General features: G+C 41.9%; 34 non-coding genes across 34 annotated transcripts; 22 read left to right on the forward strand and 12 right to left on the reverse strand.

The window, feature by feature from the left end:
* Positions 1–638: 638 nt before the first annotated feature.
* On the reverse strand, positions 639–720 carry TRNAS-GCU (transfer RNA serine (anticodon GCU)). The gene has a single exon. It is a non-coding gene; the product is annotated as a tRNA-Ser (tRNA).
* A 228-nt stretch (positions 721–948) lies between these two features.
* On the forward strand, positions 949–1,022 carry TRNAT-AGU (transfer RNA threonine (anticodon AGU)). The gene has a single exon. It is a non-coding gene; the product is annotated as a tRNA-Thr (tRNA).
* A 625-nt stretch (positions 1,023–1,647) lies between these two features.
* On the forward strand, positions 1,648–1,721 carry TRNAT-UGU (transfer RNA threonine (anticodon UGU)). The gene has a single exon. It is a non-coding gene; the product is annotated as a tRNA-Thr (tRNA).
* A 377-nt stretch (positions 1,722–2,098) lies between these two features.
* Positions 2,099–2,180, reverse strand: TRNAS-GCU (transfer RNA serine (anticodon GCU)). Its single transcript has one exon. It is a non-coding gene; the product is annotated as a tRNA-Ser (tRNA).
* Positions 2,181–2,408: 228 nt separating this feature from the next.
* On the forward strand, positions 2,409–2,482 carry TRNAT-AGU (transfer RNA threonine (anticodon AGU)). The gene has a single exon. It is a non-coding gene; the product is annotated as a tRNA-Thr (tRNA).
* A 617-nt stretch (positions 2,483–3,099) lies between these two features.
* TRNAT-UGU (transfer RNA threonine (anticodon UGU)) lies at positions 3,100–3,173 on the forward strand. Its single transcript has one exon. It is a non-coding gene; the product is annotated as a tRNA-Thr (tRNA).
* Positions 3,174–3,550: 377 nt separating this feature from the next.
* TRNAS-GCU (transfer RNA serine (anticodon GCU)) lies at positions 3,551–3,632 on the reverse strand. The gene has a single exon. It is a non-coding gene; the product is annotated as a tRNA-Ser (tRNA).
* A 228-nt stretch (positions 3,633–3,860) lies between these two features.
* On the forward strand, positions 3,861–3,934 carry TRNAT-AGU (transfer RNA threonine (anticodon AGU)). The gene has a single exon. It is a non-coding gene; the product is annotated as a tRNA-Thr (tRNA).
* A 601-nt stretch (positions 3,935–4,535) lies between these two features.
* On the forward strand, positions 4,536–4,609 carry TRNAT-UGU (transfer RNA threonine (anticodon UGU)). The gene has a single exon. It is a non-coding gene; the product is annotated as a tRNA-Thr (tRNA).
* A 377-nt stretch (positions 4,610–4,986) lies between these two features.
* TRNAS-GCU (transfer RNA serine (anticodon GCU)) lies at positions 4,987–5,068 on the reverse strand. Its single transcript has one exon. It is a non-coding gene; the product is annotated as a tRNA-Ser (tRNA).
* Positions 5,069–5,296: 228 nt separating this feature from the next.
* TRNAT-AGU (transfer RNA threonine (anticodon AGU)) lies at positions 5,297–5,370 on the forward strand. Its single transcript has one exon. It is a non-coding gene; the product is annotated as a tRNA-Thr (tRNA).
* A 600-nt stretch (positions 5,371–5,970) lies between these two features.
* On the forward strand, positions 5,971–6,044 carry TRNAT-UGU (transfer RNA threonine (anticodon UGU)). The gene has a single exon. It is a non-coding gene; the product is annotated as a tRNA-Thr (tRNA).
* Positions 6,045–6,398: 354 nt separating this feature from the next.
* TRNAS-GCU (transfer RNA serine (anticodon GCU)) lies at positions 6,399–6,480 on the reverse strand. Its single transcript has one exon. It is a non-coding gene; the product is annotated as a tRNA-Ser (tRNA).
* Positions 6,481–6,708: 228 nt separating this feature from the next.
* Positions 6,709–6,782, forward strand: TRNAT-AGU (transfer RNA threonine (anticodon AGU)). The gene has a single exon. It is a non-coding gene; the product is annotated as a tRNA-Thr (tRNA).
* A 610-nt stretch (positions 6,783–7,392) lies between these two features.
* TRNAT-UGU (transfer RNA threonine (anticodon UGU)) lies at positions 7,393–7,466 on the forward strand. Its single transcript has one exon. It is a non-coding gene; the product is annotated as a tRNA-Thr (tRNA).
* Positions 7,467–7,843: 377 nt separating this feature from the next.
* Positions 7,844–7,925, reverse strand: TRNAS-GCU (transfer RNA serine (anticodon GCU)). The gene has a single exon. It is a non-coding gene; the product is annotated as a tRNA-Ser (tRNA).
* Positions 7,926–8,153: 228 nt separating this feature from the next.
* On the forward strand, positions 8,154–8,227 carry TRNAT-AGU (transfer RNA threonine (anticodon AGU)). Its single transcript has one exon. It is a non-coding gene; the product is annotated as a tRNA-Thr (tRNA).
* Positions 8,228–8,829: 602 nt separating this feature from the next.
* TRNAT-UGU (transfer RNA threonine (anticodon UGU)) lies at positions 8,830–8,903 on the forward strand. Its single transcript has one exon. It is a non-coding gene; the product is annotated as a tRNA-Thr (tRNA).
* Positions 8,904–9,272: 369 nt separating this feature from the next.
* TRNAS-GCU (transfer RNA serine (anticodon GCU)) lies at positions 9,273–9,354 on the reverse strand. Its single transcript has one exon. It is a non-coding gene; the product is annotated as a tRNA-Ser (tRNA).
* A 228-nt stretch (positions 9,355–9,582) lies between these two features.
* On the forward strand, positions 9,583–9,656 carry TRNAT-AGU (transfer RNA threonine (anticodon AGU)). Its single transcript has one exon. It is a non-coding gene; the product is annotated as a tRNA-Thr (tRNA).
* A 1,056-nt stretch (positions 9,657–10,712) lies between these two features.
* TRNAS-GCU (transfer RNA serine (anticodon GCU)) lies at positions 10,713–10,794 on the reverse strand. The gene has a single exon. It is a non-coding gene; the product is annotated as a tRNA-Ser (tRNA).
* Positions 10,795–11,022: 228 nt separating this feature from the next.
* Positions 11,023–11,096, forward strand: TRNAT-AGU (transfer RNA threonine (anticodon AGU)). Its single transcript has one exon. It is a non-coding gene; the product is annotated as a tRNA-Thr (tRNA).
* A 617-nt stretch (positions 11,097–11,713) lies between these two features.
* Positions 11,714–11,787, forward strand: TRNAT-UGU (transfer RNA threonine (anticodon UGU)). The gene has a single exon. It is a non-coding gene; the product is annotated as a tRNA-Thr (tRNA).
* A 377-nt stretch (positions 11,788–12,164) lies between these two features.
* Positions 12,165–12,246, reverse strand: TRNAS-GCU (transfer RNA serine (anticodon GCU)). The gene has a single exon. It is a non-coding gene; the product is annotated as a tRNA-Ser (tRNA).
* A 228-nt stretch (positions 12,247–12,474) lies between these two features.
* TRNAT-AGU (transfer RNA threonine (anticodon AGU)) lies at positions 12,475–12,548 on the forward strand. Its single transcript has one exon. It is a non-coding gene; the product is annotated as a tRNA-Thr (tRNA).
* Positions 12,549–13,165: 617 nt separating this feature from the next.
* TRNAT-UGU (transfer RNA threonine (anticodon UGU)) lies at positions 13,166–13,239 on the forward strand. The gene has a single exon. It is a non-coding gene; the product is annotated as a tRNA-Thr (tRNA).
* A 377-nt stretch (positions 13,240–13,616) lies between these two features.
* Positions 13,617–13,698, reverse strand: TRNAS-GCU (transfer RNA serine (anticodon GCU)). The gene has a single exon. It is a non-coding gene; the product is annotated as a tRNA-Ser (tRNA).
* A 228-nt stretch (positions 13,699–13,926) lies between these two features.
* TRNAT-AGU (transfer RNA threonine (anticodon AGU)) lies at positions 13,927–14,000 on the forward strand. Its single transcript has one exon. It is a non-coding gene; the product is annotated as a tRNA-Thr (tRNA).
* Positions 14,001–14,609: 609 nt separating this feature from the next.
* Positions 14,610–14,683, forward strand: TRNAT-UGU (transfer RNA threonine (anticodon UGU)). The gene has a single exon. It is a non-coding gene; the product is annotated as a tRNA-Thr (tRNA).
* A 377-nt stretch (positions 14,684–15,060) lies between these two features.
* TRNAS-GCU (transfer RNA serine (anticodon GCU)) lies at positions 15,061–15,142 on the reverse strand. The gene has a single exon. It is a non-coding gene; the product is annotated as a tRNA-Ser (tRNA).
* A 228-nt stretch (positions 15,143–15,370) lies between these two features.
* TRNAT-AGU (transfer RNA threonine (anticodon AGU)) lies at positions 15,371–15,444 on the forward strand. The gene has a single exon. It is a non-coding gene; the product is annotated as a tRNA-Thr (tRNA).
* A 601-nt stretch (positions 15,445–16,045) lies between these two features.
* Positions 16,046–16,119, forward strand: TRNAT-UGU (transfer RNA threonine (anticodon UGU)). The gene has a single exon. It is a non-coding gene; the product is annotated as a tRNA-Thr (tRNA).
* Positions 16,120–16,496: 377 nt separating this feature from the next.
* Positions 16,497–16,578, reverse strand: TRNAS-GCU (transfer RNA serine (anticodon GCU)). The gene has a single exon. It is a non-coding gene; the product is annotated as a tRNA-Ser (tRNA).
* A 228-nt stretch (positions 16,579–16,806) lies between these two features.
* Positions 16,807–16,880, forward strand: TRNAT-AGU (transfer RNA threonine (anticodon AGU)). The gene has a single exon. It is a non-coding gene; the product is annotated as a tRNA-Thr (tRNA).
* The last annotated feature ends 248 nt before the right edge of the window (positions 16,881–17,128 follow it).

Consider the following 17,128-nt stretch of genomic DNA (forward strand, 5'->3'; position numbering starts at 1 on the left):
ATCAACAAGTCTTTGGCTGCATTTTCATTGAAGGTCACATATTAAGCACTGGCTGAATGGACCGTAACTCAAAAAATGCAAGCTGCAACTGCTCCGTCAATATACAGCATTTTGTAGACATTTTAATCATTGCATAGCAATTCCCATTTTCTGACTTTCTGACTTTCTGACTTTTTGGCTTTTTGGCATTGGTTGTCATGGCGCTGTGGCTTAGTTGGTCTTGTAAACAGGAGATCCTGAGTTCGAATCTCAGCAGTGCCTTTCTTTCTTTGCAATTTTGAGCTTTTCATACCAAGAAGTAGACGTTCAATCATATGTGACTTCAAACTTGTCTATCCCACAGTCCTAAGAATGTCCGAGCAAAGTCAAAAATATGTATGCTGGCTGAATGCCCAAAAGAAGGAAATGTCCTCATCTTCTTTATTGGATAGTATTAAGCACCATGCAAGAGAAATGGAAAAACAATGCAGGATTACTAATGCCAGGTTGATAGGTCACATGAGGCACGTTTCTGAATCAAAAATAGAAAACTGCCATGGTGGGAGCATCCACTGCATATGCTGACAATAAAGAATCTACAAGGCAAGTTGCAAAGAATCTACTAGGCAAGCTGCAAAGTGGTAAAAAGTAGAAGAAACCAATGAGGATGGGATTTGAACCCATGCATGCAGAGCACAATGGATTAGCAGTCCATCGCCTTAACCACTCGGCCACCTCGTCTACATAAGTCCCTACCTCCAGGTGATAGATTCTGAGAACAGGGTCAAAAAGTTTTTTGCTGCATTTTTATTGAAGGTCACAGATCAGGCACTGGATGAGGGGACCGTAACTCCGAGTTGGTGAAAAAATGCAAGCCGCAACCACTCCATCAATGCACAACATTTAGTAGAAATTTGAATCATTGCGTAAGAAATTCCCATTTTCTGGCTTTTCTGCTGGACTTCACTTGGCGCTGTGGCTTAGGTGGTTAAAGCGCCTGTCTAGTAAACAGGAGATCCTGAGTTCAAATCTCAGCAGTGCCTTTTTTTCCCCTAAATTTTAAGCTTTTCATACCAAAAAGCAGACGTTCAATCCTATCTGAAATCAATATTGTCCATCCCACAGCCCTAAGACAGTCCGAGCAAAGTCAAAAATATGGATGCTGGCTAAACGCCCAAAAGAAAGAAATGTCCTCATCTTCTTTATAGGATAGCATTAAGCAACATGCAAGAGGAATTGGAAAACAAGGCAGGATTTCTAAGGCCTGGTTGATAGGTCACGTAACGCACCCTTCTGGATTGGAAATAGAAAACTCCCATGCCTGCAAAGACAATAAAAAATCTACAAAGCAAGATACCAAGTTGGAAAAGGCATGCAGAGCACAATGGATTAGCCGTCCATCGACTTAACCCCTCGGCCACCTCGTCTTTAAAAGGCAACCACTCCAGGTGAGACATTCTGACAACATGATCAACAAGTCTTTGGCTGCATTTTCATTGAAGGTCACATATTAAGCACTGGCTGAATGGACCGTAACTCAAAAAATGCAAGCTGCAACTGCTCCGTCAATATACAGCATTTTGTAGACATTTTAATCATTGCATAGCAATTCCCATTTTCTGACTTTCTGACTTTCTGACTTTCTGACTTTTTGGCATTGGTTGTCATGGCGCTGTGGCTTAGTTGGTTAAAGCGCCTGTCTTGTAAACAGGAGATCCTGAGTTCGAATCTCAGCAGTGCCTTTCTTTCTTTGCAATTTTGAGCTTTTCATACCAAGAAGTAGACGTTCAATCATATGTGACTTCAAACTTGTCTATCCCACAGTCCTAAGAATGTCCGAGCAAAGTCAAAAATATGTATGCTGGCTGAATGCCCAAAAGAAGGAAATGTCCTCATCTTCTTTATTGGATAGTATTAAGCACCATGCAAGAGAAATGGAAAAACAATGCAGGATTACTAATGCCAGGTTGATAGGTCACATGAGGCACGTTTCTGAATCAAAAATAGATAACTGCCATGGTGGGAGCATCCACTGCATATGCTGACAATAAAGAATCTACAAGGCAAGTTGCAAAGAATCTACTAGGCAAGCTGCAAAGTGGTAAAAAGTAGAAGAAACCGACGAGGATGGGATTTGAACCCATGCATGCAGAGCACAATGGATTAGCAGTCCATCGCCTTAACCACTCGGCCACCTCATCCACATAAGTCCCTACCTCCAGGTGATAGATTCTGAGAACAGGGTCAAAAAGTTTTTTGCTGCATTTTTATTGAAGGTCACAGATCAGGCACTGGCTGAGGGGACCGTAACTCCAAGTTGGTGAAAAAATGCAAGCTGCAACCACTCCATCAATGCACAACATTTAGTAGAAATTTGAATCATTGCGTAAGAAATTCCCATTTTCTGGCTTTTCTGCTGGACTTCACTTGGCGCTGTGGCTTAGGTGGTTAAAGCGCCTGTCTAGTAAACAGGAGATCCTGAGTTCAAATCTCAGCAGTGCCTTTTTTTCCCCTAAATTTTAAGCTTTTCATACCAAAAAGCAGACGTTCAATCCTATCTGAAATCAATATTGTCCATCCCACAGCCCTAAGACAGTCCGAGCAAAGTCAAAAATATGGATGCTGGCTAAACGCCCAAAAGAAAGAAATGTCCTCATCTTCTTTATAGGATAGCATTAAGCACCATGCAAGAGGAATTGGAAAACAAGGCAGGATTTCTAAGGCCTGGTTGATAGGTCACGTAACGCACCCTTCTGGATTGGAAATAGAAAACTCCCATGCCTGCAAAGACAATAAAAAATCTACAAAGCAAGATACCAAGTTGGAAAAGGCATGCAGAGCACAATGGATTAGCCGTCCATCGACTTAACCCCTCGGCCACCTCGTCTTTAAAAGGCAACCACTCCAGGTGAGACATTCTGACAACATGATCAACAAGTCTTTGGCTGCATTTTCATTGAAGGTCACATATTAAGCACTGGCTGAATGGACCGTAACTCAAAAAATGCAAGCTGCAACTGCTCCGTCAATATACAGCATTTTGTAGACATTTTAATCATTGCATAGCAATTCCCATTTTCTGACTTTCTGACTTTCTGACTTTTTGGCATTGGTTGTCATGGCGCTGTGGCTTAGTTGGTTAAAGCGCCTGTCTTGTAAACAGGAGATCCTGAGTTCGAATCTCAGCAGTGCCTTTCTTTCTTTGCAATTTTGAGCTTTTCATACCAAGAAGTAGACGTTCAATCATATGTGACTTCAAACTTGTCTATCCCACAGTCCTAAGAATGTCCGAGCAAAGTCAAAAATATGTATGCTGGCTGAATGCCCAAAAGAAGGAAATGTCCTCATCTTCTTTATTGGATAGTATTAAGCACCATGCAAGAGAAATGGAAAAACAATGCAGGATTACTAATGCCAGGTTGATAGGTCACATGAGGCACGTTTCTGAATCAAAAATAGACAACTGCCATGGTGGGAGCATCCACTGCATATGCTGACAATAAAGAATCTACAAGGCAAGTTGCAAAGAATCTACTAGGCAAGCTGCAAAGTGGTAAAAAGTAGAAGAAACCGACGAGGATGGGATTTGAACCCATGCATGCAGAGCACAATGGATTAGCAGTCCATCGCCTTAACCACTCGGCCACCTCGTCTACATAAGTCCCTACCTCCAGGTTATAGATTCTGAGAACAGGGTCAAAAAGTTTTTTGCTGCATTTTTATTGAAGGTCACAGATCAGGCACTGGCTGAGGGGACCGTAACTCCAAGTTGGTGAAAAAATGCAAGCTGCAACCACTCCATCAATGCACAACATTTAGTAGAAATTTGAATCATTGCGTAAGAAATTCCCATTTTCTGGCTTTTCTGCTGGACTTCATGTAGTGCTGTGGCTTAGTTGGTTAAAGCGCCTGTCTAGTAAACAGGAGATCCTGAGTTCAAATCTCAGCAGTGCCTTTTTTCCCCCTAAATTTTAAGCTTTTCATACCAAAAAGCAGATGTTCAATCCTATCTGACATCAATATTGACCATCCCACAGCCCTAAGACAGTCCGAGCAAAGTCAAAAATATGGATGCTGGCTAAACGTCCAAAAGAAAGAAATGTCCTCATCTTCTTTATAGGATAGCATTAAGCACCATGCAAGAGGAATTGGAAAACAAGGCAGGATTTCTAAGGCCTGGTTGATAGGTCACGTAACGCACCCTTCTGGATTGGAAATAGAAAACTCCCATGCCTGCAAAGACAATAAAAAATCTTCAAAGCAAGATACCAAGTTGGAAAAGGCATGCAGAGCACAATGGATTAGCCGTCCATCGACTTAACCCCTCGGCCACCTCGTCTTTAAAAGGCAACCACTCCAGGTGAGACATTCTGACAACATGATCAACAAGTCTTTGGCTGCATTTTCATTGAAGGTCACATATTAAGCACTGGCTGAATGGACCGTAACTCAAAAAATGCAAGCTGCAACTGCTCCGTCAATATACAGCATTTTGTATACATTTTAATCATTGCATAGCAATTCCCATTTTCTGACTTTAAGGCAAGGGTTGTCATGGCGCTGTGGCTTAGTTGGTTAAAGCGCCTGTCTTGTAAACAGGAGATCCTGAGTTCGAATCTCAGCAGTGCCTTTCTTTCTTTGCAATTTTGAGCTTTTCATACCAAGAAGTAGACGTTCAATCATATGTGACTTCAAACTTGTCTATCCCACAGTCCTAAGAATGTCCGAGCAAAGTCAAAAATATGTATGCTGGCTGAATGCCCAAAAGAAGGAAATGTCCTCATCTTCTTTATTGGATAGTATTAAGCACCATGCAAGAGAAATGGAAAAACAATGCAGGATTACTAATGCCAGGTTGATAGGTCACATGAGGCACGTTTCTGAATCAAAAATAGAAAACTGCCATGGTGGCAGCATCCACTGCATATGCTGACAATAAAGAATCTACAAGGCAAGTTGCAAAGAATCTACTAGGCAATCTGCAAAGTGGTAAAAGGTAGAAGGAACCGACAAGGATGGGATTTGAACCCATGCATGCAGAGCACAATGGATTAGCAGTCCATCACCTTAACCACTCGGCCACCCCGACTACATAAGTCCCTACCTCCAGGTGATAGATTCTGAGAACAGGGTCAAAAAGTTTTTTGCTGCATTTTTATTGAAGGTCACAGATCAGGCACTAGCTGAGGGGACCGTAACTCCAAGTTGGTGAAAAAATGCAAGCTGCAACCACTCCATCAATGCACAACATTTAGTAGAAATTTGAATCATTGCGTAAGAAATTCCCATTTTCTGGCTTTTCTGCTGGACTTCACTTGGCGCTGTGGCTTAGGTGGTTAAAGCGCCTGTCTAGTAAACAGGAGATTCTGAGTTCAAATCTCAGCAGTGCCTTTTTTCCCCTAAATTTTAAGCTTTTCATACCAAAAAGCAGATGTTCAATCCTATCTGACATCAATATTGTCCATCCCACAGCCCTAAGACAGTCCGAGCAAAGTCAAAAATATGGATGCTGGCTAAACGCCCAAAAGAAAGAAATGTCCTCATCTTCTTTATAGGATAGCATTAAGCACCATGCAAGAGGAATTGGAAAACAAGGCAGGATTTCTAAGGCCTGGTTGATAGGTCACGTAACGCACCCTTCTGGATTGGAAATAGAAAACTCCCATGCCTGCAAAGACAATAAAAAATCTACAAAGCAAGATACCAAGTTGGAAAAGGCATGCAGAGCACAATGGATTAGCCGTCCATCGACTTAACCCCTCGGCCACCTCGTCTTTAAAAGGCAACCACTCCAGGTGAGACATTCTGACAACATGATCAACAAGTCTTTGGCTGCATTTTCATTGAAGGTCACATATTAAGTACTGGCTGAATGGACCGTAACTCAAAAAATGCAAGCTGCAACTGCTCCGTCAATATACAGCATTTTGTAGACATTTTAATCATTGCATAGCAATTCCCATTTTCTGACTTTAAGGCAAGGGTTGTCATGGCGCTGTGGCTTAGTTGGTTAAAGCGCCTGTCTTGTAAACAGGAGATCCTGAGTTCGAATCTCAGCAGTGCCTTTCTTTCTTTGCAATTTTGAGCTTTTCATACCAAGAAGTAGACGTTCAATCATATGTGACTTCAAACTTGTCTATCCCACAGTCCTAAGAATGTCCGAGCAAAGTCAAAAATATGTATGCTGGCTGAATGCCCAAAAGAAGGAAATGTCCTCATCTTCTTTATTGGATAGTATTAAGCACCATGCAAGAGAAATGGAAAAACAATGCAGGATTACTAATGCCAGGTTGATAGGTCACATGAGGCACGTTTCTGAATCAAAAATAGAAAACTGCCATGGTGGGAGCATCCACTGCATATGCTGACAATAAAGAATCTACTAGGCAAGCTGCAAAGTGGTAAAAAGTAGAAGAAACCGACGAGGATGGGATTTGAACCCATGCATGCAGAGCACAATGGATTAGCAGTCCATCGCCTTAACCACTCGGCCACCTCATCTACATAAGTCCCTACCTCCAGGTGATAGATTCTGAGAACAGGGTCAAAAAGTTTTTTGCTGCATTTTTATTGAAGGTCACAGATCAGGCACTGGCTGAGGGGACCGTAACTCCAAGTTGGTGAAAAAATGCAAGCTGCAACCACTCCATCAATGCACAACATTTAGTAGAAATTTGAATCATTGCGTAAGAAATTCCCATTTTCTGGCTTTTCTGCTGGACTTCACTTGGCGCTGTGGCTTAGGTTGTTAAAGCGCCTGTCTAGTAAACAGGAGATCCTGAGTTCAAATCTCAGCAGTGCCTTTTTTTCCCCCTAAATTTTAAGCTTTTCATACCAAAAAGCAGACGTTCAATCCTATCTGAAATCAATATTGTCCATCCCACAGCCCTAAGACAGTCCGAGCAAAGTCAAAAATATGGATGCTGGCTAAACGCCCAAAAGAAAGAAATGTCCTCATCTTCTTTATAGGATAGCATTAAGCACCATGCAAGAGGAATTGGAAAACAAGGCAGGATTTCTAAGGCCTGGTTGATAGGTCACGTAACGCACCCTTCTGGATTGGAAATAGAAAACTCCCATGCCTGCAAAGACAATAAAAAATCTACAAAGCAAGATACCAAGTTGGAAAAGGCATGCAGAGCACAATGGATTAGCCGTCCATCGACTTAACCCCTCGGCCACCTCGTCTTTAAAAGGCAACCACTCCAGGTGAGACATTCTGACAACATGATCAACAAGTCTTTGGCTGCATTTTCATTGAAGGTCACATATTAAGCACTGGCTGAATGGACCGTAACTCAAAAAATGCAAGCTGCAACTGCTCCGTCAATATACAACATTTTGTAGACATTTTAATCATTGCATAGCAATTCCCATTTTCTGACTTTCTGACTTTTTGGCATTGGTTGTCATGGCGCTGTGGCTTAGTTGGTTAAAGCGCCTGTCTTGTAAACAGGAGATCCTGAGTTCGAATCTCAGCAGTGCCTTTCTTTCTTTGCAATTTTGAGCTTTTCATACCAAGAAGTAGACGTTCAATCATATGTGACTTCAAACTTGTCTATCCCACAGTCCTAAGAATGTCCGAGCAAAGTCAAAAATATGTATGCTGGCTGAATGCCCAAAAGAAGGAAATGTCCTCATCTTCTTTATTGGATAGTATTAAGCACCATGCAAGAGAAATGGAAAAACAATGCAGGATTACTAATGCCAGGTTGATAGGTCACATGAGGCACGTTTCTGAATCAAAAATAGAAAACTGCCATGGTGGGAGCATCCACTGCATATGCTGACAATAAAGAATCAACAAGGCAAGTTGCAAAGAATCTACTAGGCAAGCTGCAAAGTGGTAAAAAGTAGAAAAAACCGACGAGGATGGGATTTGAACCCATGCATGCAGAGCACAATGGATTAGCAGTCCATCGCCTTAACCACTCGGCCACCTCGTCTACATAAGTCCCTACCTCCAGGTGATAGATTCTGAGAACAGGGACAAAAAGTTTTTTGCTGCATTTTTATTTAAGGTCACAGATCAGGCACTGGCTGAGGGGACCGTAACTCCAAGTTGGTGAAAAAATGCAAGCTGCAACCACTCCATCAATGCACAACATTTAGTAGAAATTTGAATCATTGCGTAAGAAATTCCCATTTTCTGGCTTTTCGGCTGGACTTCATGTGGTGCTGTGGCTTAGTTGGTTAAAGTGCCTGTCTAGTAAACAGGAGATCCTGAGTTCAAATCTCAGCAGTGCCTTTTTTTCCCCCTAAATTTTAAGCTTTTCATACCAAAAAGCAGATGTTCAATCCTATCTGACATCAATATTGACCATCCCACAGCCCTAAGACAGTCCGAGCAAAGTCAAAAATATGGATGCTGGCTAAACGTCCAAAAGAAAGAAATGTCCTCATCTTCTTTATAGGATAGCATTAAGCACCATGCAAGAGGAATTGGAAAACAAGGCAGGATTTCTAAGGCCTGGTTGATAGGTCACGTAACGCACCCTTCTGGATTGGAAATAGAAAACTCCCATGCCTGCAAAGACAATAAAAAATCTTCAAAGCAAGATACCAAGTTGGAAAAGGCATGCAGAGCACAATGGATTAGCCGTCCATCGACTTAACCCCTCGGCCACCTCGTCTTTAAAAGGCAACCACTCCAGGTGAGACATTCTGACAACATGATCAACAAGTCTTTGGCTGCATTTTCATTGAAGGTCACATATTAAGCACTGGCTGAATGGACCGTAACTCAAAAAATGCAAGCTTCAACTGCTCCGTCAATATACAGCATTTTGTATACATTTTAATCATTGCATAGCAATTCCCATTTTCTGACTTTAAGGCAAGGGTTGTCATGGCGCTGTGGCTAAGTTGGTTAAAGCGCCTGTCTTGTAAACAGGAGATCCTGAGTTCGAATCTCAGCAGTGCCTTTCTTTCTTTGCAATTTTGAGCTTTTCATACCAAGAAGTAGACGTTCAATCATATGTGACTTCAAACTTGTCTATCCCACAGTCCTAAGAATGTCCCAGCAAAGTCAAAAATATGTATGCTGGCTGAATGCCCAAAAGAAGGAAATGTCCTCATCTTCTTTATTGGATAGTATTAAGCACCATGCAAGAGAAATGGAAAAACAATGCAGGATTACTAATGCCAGGTTGATAGGTCACATGAGGCACGTTTCTGAATCAAAAATAGAAAACTGCCATGGTGGCAGCATCCACTGCATATGCTGACAATAAAGAATCTACAAGGCAAGTTGCAAAGAATCTACTAGGCAAGCTGCAAAATGTAGAAGAAACCGACGAGGATGGGATTTGAACCCATGCATGCAGAGCCCAATGGATTAGCAGTCCATCGCCTTAACCACTCGGCCACCTCGTCTACATAAGTCCCTACCTCCAGGTGATAGATTCTGAGAACAGGGTCAAAAAGTTTTTTGCTGCATTTTTATTGAAGGTCACAGATCAGGCACTAGCTGAGGGGAACGTAACTCCAAGTTTGTGAAAAAATGCAAGCTGCAACCACTCCATCAATGCACAACATTTAGTAGAAATTTGAATCATTGCGTAAGAAATTCCCATTTTCTGGCTTTTCTGCTGGACTTCACTTGGTGCTGTGGCTTAGGTGGTTAAAGCGCCTGTCTAGTAAACAGGAGATCCTGAGTTCAAATCTCAGCAGTGCCTTTTTTTCCCCTAAATTTTAAGCTTTTCATACCAAAAAGCAGATGTTCAATCCTATCTGACATCAATATTGTCCATCCCACAGCCCTAAGACAGTCCGAGCAAAGTCAAAAATATGGATGCTGGCTAAACGCCCAAAAGAAAGAAATGTCCTCATCTTCTTTATAGGATAGCATTAAGCACCATGCAAGAGGAATTGGAAAACAAGGCAGGATTTCTAAGGCCTGGTTGATAGGTCACGTAATGCACCCTTCTGGATTGGAAATAGAAAACTCCCATGCCTGCAAAGACAATAAAAAATCTACAAAGCAAGATACCAAGTTGGAAAAGGCATGCAGAGCACAATGGATTAGCCGTCCATCGACTTAACCCCTCGGCCACCTCGTCTTTAAAAGGCAACCACTCCAGGTGAGACATTCTGACAACATGATCAACAAGTCTTTGGCTGCATTTTCATTGAAGGTCACATATTAAGCACTGGCTGAATGGACCGTAACTCAAAAAATGCAAGCTGCAACTGCTCCGTCAATATACAGCATTTTGTAGACATTTTAATCATTGCATAGCAATTCCCATTTTCTGACTTTCTGACTTTTTGGCTTTTTGGCATTGGTTGTCATGGCGCTGTGGCTTAGTTGGTCTTGTAAACAGGAGATCCTGAGTTCGAATCTCAGCAGTGCCTTTCTTTCTTTGCAATTTTGAGCTTTTCATACCAAGAAGTAGACGTTCAATCATATGTGACTTCAAACTTGTCTATCCCACAGTCCTAAGAATGTCCGAGCAAAGTCAAAAATATGTATGCTGGCTGAATGCCCAAAAGAAGGAAATGTCCTCATCTTCTTTATTGGATAGTATTAAGCACCATGCAAGAGAAATGGAAAAACAATGCAGGATTACTAATGCCAGGTTGATAGGTCACATGAGGCACGTTTCTGAATCAAAAATAGAAAACTGCCATGGTGGCAGCATCCACTGCATATGCTGACAATAAAGAATCTACAAGGCAAGTTGCAAAGAATCTACTAGGCAAGCTGCAAAGTGGTAAAAAGTAGAAGAAACCGACGAGGATGGGATTTGAACCCATGCATGCAGAGCACAATGGATTAGCAGTCCATCGCCTTAACCACTCGGCCACCTCGTCTACATAAGTCCCTACCTCCAGGTGATAGATTCTGAGAACAGGGTCAAAAAGTTTTTTGCTGCATTTTTATTGAAGGTCACAGATCAGGCACTAGCTGAGGGGAACGTAACTCCAAGTTGGTGAAAAAATGCAAGCTGCAACCACTCCATCAATGCACAACATTTAGTAGAAATTTGAATCATTGCGTAAGAAATTCCCATTTTCTGGCTTTTCTGCTGGACTTCACTTGGCGCTGTGGCTTAGGTGGTTAAAGCGCCTGTCTAGTAAACAGGAGATCCTGAGTTCAAATCTCAGCAGTGCCTGTTTTCCCCCTAAATTTTAAGCTTTTCATACCAAAAAGCAGATGTTCAATCCTATCTGACATCAATATTGAACATCCCACAGCCCTAAGACAGTCCGAGCAAAGTCAAAAATATGGATGCTGGCTAAACGTCCAAAAGAAAGAAATGTCCTCATCTTCTTTATAGGATAGCATTAAGCACCATGCAAGAGGAATTGGAAAACAAGGCAGGATTTCTAAGGCCTGGTTGATAGGTCACGTAACGCACCCTTCTGGATTGGAAATAGAAAACTCCCATGCCTGCAAAGACAATAAAAAATCTTCAAAGCAAGATACCAAGTTGGAAAAGGCATGCAGAGCACAATGGATTAGCCGTCCATCGACTTAACCCCTCGGCCACCTCGTCTTTAAAAGGCAACCACTCCAGGTGAGACATTCTGAACACATGATCAACAAGTCTTTGGCTGCATTTTCATTGAAGGTCACATATTAAGCACTGGCTGAATGGACCGTAACTCAAAAAATGCAAGCTGCAACTGCTCCGTCAACATACAGCATTTTGTATACATTTTAATCATTGCATAGCAATTTCCATTTTCTGACTTTCTGACTTTCTGACTTTTTGGCATCGGTTGTCATGGCGCTGTGGCTTAGTTGGTTAAAGCGCCTGTCTTGTAAACAGGAGATCCTGAGTTCGAATCTTAGCAGTGCCTTTCTTTCTTTGCAATTTTGAGCTTTTCATACCAAGAAGTAGACGTTCAATCATATGTGACTTCAAACTTGTCTATCCCACAGTCCTAAGAATGTCCGAGCAAAGTCAAAAATATGTATGCTGGCTGAATGCCCAAAAGAAGGAAATGTCCTCATCTTCTTTATTGGATAGTATTAAGCACCATGCAAGAGAAATGGAAAAACAATGCAGGATTACTAATGCCAGGTTGATAGGTCACATGAGGCACGTTTCTGAATCAAAAATAGATAACTGCCATGGTGGGAGCATCCACTGCATATGCTGACAATAAAGAATCTACAAGGCAAGTTGCAAAGAATCTACTAGGCAAGCTGCAAAGTGGTAAAAAGTAGAAGAAACCGACGAGGATGGGATTTGAACCCATGCATGCAGAGCACAATGGATTAGCAGTCCATCGCCTTAACCACTCGGCCACCTCGTCTACATAAGTCCCTACCTCCAGGTGATAGATTCTGAGAACAGGGTCAAAAAGTTTTTTGCTGCATTTTTATTGAAGGTCACAGATCAGGCACTGGCTGAGGGGACCGTAACTCCAAGTTGGTGAAAAAATGCAAGCTGCAACCACTCCATCAATGCACAACATTTAGTAGAAATTTGAATCATTGCGTAAGAAATTCCCATTTTCTGGCTTTTCTGTTGGACTTCATGTGGTGCTGTGGCTTAGTTGGTTAAAGCGCCTGTCTAGTAAACAGGAGATCCTGAGTTCAAATCTCAGCAGTGCCTTTTTTCCCCCTAAATTTTAAGCTTTTCATACCCAAAATCAGATGTTCAATCCTATCTGACATCAATATTGACCATCCCACAGCCCTAAGACAGTCCGAGCAAAGTCAAAAATATGGATGCTGGCTAAACGTCCAAAAGAAAGAAATGTCCTCATCTTCTTTATAGGATAGCATTAAGCACCATGCAAGAGGAATTGGAAAACAAGGCAGGATTTCTAAGGCCTGGTTGATAGGTCACGTAACGCACCCTTCTGGATTGGAAATAGAAAACTCCCATGCCTGCAAAGACAATAAAAAATCTTCAAAGCAAGATACCAAGTTGGAAAAGGCATGCAGAGCACAATGGATTAGCCGTCCATCGACTTAACCCCTCGGCCACCTCGTCTTTAAAAGGCAACCACTCCAGGTGAGACATTCTGAACACATGATCAACAAGTCTTTGGCTGCATTTTCATTGAAGGTCACATATTAAGCACTGGCTGAATGGACCGTAACTCAAAAAATGCAAGCTGCAACTGCTCCGTCAACATACAGCATTTTGTATACATTTTAATCATTGCATAGCAATTTCCATTTTCTGACTTTCTGACTTTCTGACTTTTTGGCATTGGTTGTCATGGCGCTGTGGCTTAGTTGGTTAAAGCGCCTGTCTTGTAAACAGGAGATCCTGAGTTCGAATCTTAGCAGTGCCTTTCTTTCTTTGCAATTTTGAGCTTTTCATACCAAGAAGTAGACGTTCAATCATATGTGACTTCAAACTTGTCTATCCCACAGTCCTAAGAATGTCCGAGCAAAGTCAAAAATATGTATGCTGGCTGAATGCCCAAAAGAAGGAAATGTCCTCATCTTCTTTATTGGATAGTATTAAGCACCATGCAAGAGAAATGGAAAAACAATGCAGGATTACTAATGCCAGGTTGATAGGTCACATGAGGCACGTTTCTGAATCAAAAATAGATAACTGCCATGGTGGGAGCATCCACTGCATATGCTGACAATAAAGAATCTACAAGGCAAGTTGCAAAGAATCTACTAGGCAAGCTGCAAAGTGGTAAAAAGTAGAAGAAACCGACGAGGATGGGATTTGAACCCATGCATGCAGAGCACAATGGATTAGCAGTCCATCGCCTTAACCACTCGGCCACCTCGTCTACATAAGTCCCTACCTCCAGGTGATAGATTCTGAGAACAGGGTCAAAAAGTTTTTTGCTGCATTTTTATTGAAGGTCACAGATCAGGCACTGGCTGAGGGGACCGTAACTCCAAGTTGGTGAAAAAATGCAAGCTGCAACCACTCCATCAATGCACAACATTTAGTAGAAATTTGAATCATTGCGTAAGAAATTCCCATTTTCTGGCTTTTCTGTTGGACTTCATGTGGTGCTGTGGCTTAGTTGGTTAAAGCGCCTGTCTAGTAAACAGGAGATCCTGAGTTCAAATCTCAGCAGTGCCTTTTTTCCCCCTAAATTTTAAGCTTTTCATACCCAAAATCAGATGTTCAATCCTATCTGACATCAATATTGACCATCCCACAGCCCTAAGACAGTCCGAGCAAAGTCAAAAATATGGATGCTGGCTAAACGTCCAAAAGAAAGAAATGTCCTCATCTTCTTTATAGGATAGCATTAAGCACCATGCAAGAGGAATTGGAAAACAAGGCAGGATTTCTAAGGCCTGGTTGATAGGTCACGTAACGCACCCTTCTGGATTGGAAATAGAAAACTCCCATGCCTGCAAAGACAATAAAAAATCTTCAAAGCAAGATACCAAGTTGGAAAAGGCATGCAGAGCACAATGGATTAGCCGTCCATCGACTTAACCCCTCGGCCACCTCGTCTTTAAAAGGCAACCACTCCAGGTGAGACATTCTGACAACATGATCAACAAGTCTTTGGCTGCATTTTCATTGAAGGTCACATATTAAGCACTGGCTGAATGGACCGTAACTCAAAAAATGCAAGCTGCAACTGCTCCGTCAATATACAGCATTTTGTAGACATTTTAATCATTGCACAGCAATTCCCATTTTCTGACTTTCTGACTTTTTGGCATTGGTTGTCATGGCGCTGTGGCTTAGTTGGTTAAAGCGCCTGTCTTGTAAACAGGAGATCCTGAGTTCGAATCTCAGCAGTGCCTTTCTTTCTTTGCAATTTTGAGCTTTTCATACCAAGAAGTAGATGTTCAATCATATGTGACTTCAAACTTGTCTATCCCACAGTCCTAAGAATGTCCGAGCTAAGTCAAAAATATGTATGCTGGCTGAATGCCCAAAAGAAGGAAATGTCCTCATCTTCTTTATTGGATAGTATTAAGCACCATGCAAGAGAAATGGAAAAACAATGCAGGATTACTAATGCCAGGTTGATAGGTCACATGAGGCACGTTTCTGAATCAAAAATAGAAAACTGCCATGGTGGGAGCATCCACTGCATATGCTGACAATAAAGAATCTACAAGGCAAGTTGCAAAGAATCTACTAGGAAAGCTGCAAAGTGGTAAAAAGTAGAAGAAGCTGACGAGGATGGGATGTGAACCCATGCATGCAGAGCACAATGGATTAGCAGTCCATCACCTTACCCACTCGGCCACCTCGTCTACATAAGTCCCTACCTCCAGGTGATAGATTCTGAGAACAGGGTCAAAAAGTTTTTTGCTGCATTTTTATTGAAGGTCACAGATCAGGCACTGGCTGAGGGGACCGTAACTCCAAGTTGGTGAAAAAATGCAAGCTGCAACCACTCCATCAATGCACAACATTTAGTAGAAATTTGAATCATTGCGTAAGAAATTCCCATTTTCTGGCTTTTCTGCTGGACTTCATGTGGTGCTGTGGCTTAGTTGGTTAAAGCGCCTGTCTAGTAAACAGGAGATCCTGAGTTCAAATCTCAGCAGTGCCTTTTTTCCCCCTAAATTTTAAGCTTTTCATACCAAAAAGCAGATGTTCAATCCTATCTGACATCAATATTGACCATCCCACAGCCCTAAGACAGTCCGAGCAAAGTCAAAAATATGGATGCTGGCTAAACGTCCAAAAGAAAGACATGTCCTCATCTTCTTTATAGGATAGCATTAAGCACCATGCAAGAGGAATTGGAAAACAAGGCAGGATTTCTAAGGCCTGGTTGATAGGTCACGTAACGCACCCTTCTGGATTGGAAATAGAAAACTCCCATGCCTGCAAAGACAATAAAAAATCTTCAAAGCAAGATACCAAGTTGGAAAAGGCATGCAGAGCACAATGGATTAGCCGTCCATCGACTTAACCCCTCGGCCACCTCGTCTTTAAAAGGCAACCACTCCAGGTGAGACATTCTGACAACATGATCAACAAGTCTTTGGCTGCATTTTCATTGAAGGTCACATATTAAGCACTGGCTGAATGGACCGTAACTCAAAAAATGCAAGCTGCAACTGCTCCGTCAATATACAGCATTTTGTATACATTTTAATCATTGCATAGCAATTTCCATTTTCTGACTTTAAGGCAAGGGTTGTCATGGCGCTGTGGCTTAGTTGGTTAAAGCGCCTGTCTTGTAAACAGGAGATCCTGAGTTTGAATCTCAGCAGTGCCTTTCTTTCTTTGCAATTTTGAGCTTTTCATACCAAGAAGTAGACGTTCAATCATATGTGACTTCAAACTTGTCTATCCCACAGTCCTAAGAATGTCCGAGCAAAGTCAAAAATATGTATGCTGGCTGAATGCCCAAAAGAAGGAAATGTCCTCATCTTCTTTATTGGATAGTATTAAGCACCATGCAAGAGAAATGGAAAAACAATGCAGGATTACTAATGCCAGGTTGATAGGTCACATGAGGCACGTTTCTGAATCAAAAATAGAAAACTGCCATGGTGGCAGCATCCACTGCATATGCTGACAATAAAGAATCTACAAGGCAAGTTGCAAAGAATCTACTAGGCAAGCTGCAAAGTGGTAAAAAGTAGAAGAAACCGACGAGGATGGGATTTGAACCCATGCATGCAGAGCACAATGGATTAGCAGTCCATCGCCTTAACCACTCGGCCACCTCGTCTACATAAGTCCCTACCTCCAGGTTATAGATTCTGAGAACAGGGTCAAAAAGTTTTTTGCTGCATTTTTATTGAAGGTCACAGATCAGGCACTAGCTGAGGGGACCGTAACTCCAAGTTGGTGAAAAAATGCAAGCTGCAACCACTCCATCAATGCACAACATTTAGTAGAAATTTGAATCATTGCGTAAGAAATTCCCATTTTCTGGCTTTTCTGCTGGACTTCACTTGGCGCTGTGGCTTAGGTGGTTAAAGCGCCTGTCTAGTAAACAGGAGATCCTGAGTTCAAATCTCAGCAGTGCCTTTTTTCCCCTAAATTTTAAGCTTTTCATACCAAAAAGCAGATGTTCAATCCTATCTGACATCAATATTGTCCATCCCACAGCCCTAAGACAGTCCGAGCAAAGTCAAAAATATGAATGCTGGCTAAACGTCCTAAAGAAAGAAATGTCCTCATCTTCTTTATAGGATAGCATTAAGCACCATGCAAGAGGAATTGGAAAACAAGGCAGGATTTCTAAGGCCTGGTTGATAGGTCACGTAACGCACCCT

This window comes from Hyla sarda, chromosome 6, assembly GCF_029499605.1.
Source record: "Hyla sarda isolate aHylSar1 chromosome 6, aHylSar1.hap1, whole genome shotgun sequence".
In the NCBI taxonomy this organism is placed as follows: Eukaryota; Metazoa; Chordata; class Amphibia; order Anura; family Hylidae; genus Hyla; species Hyla sarda.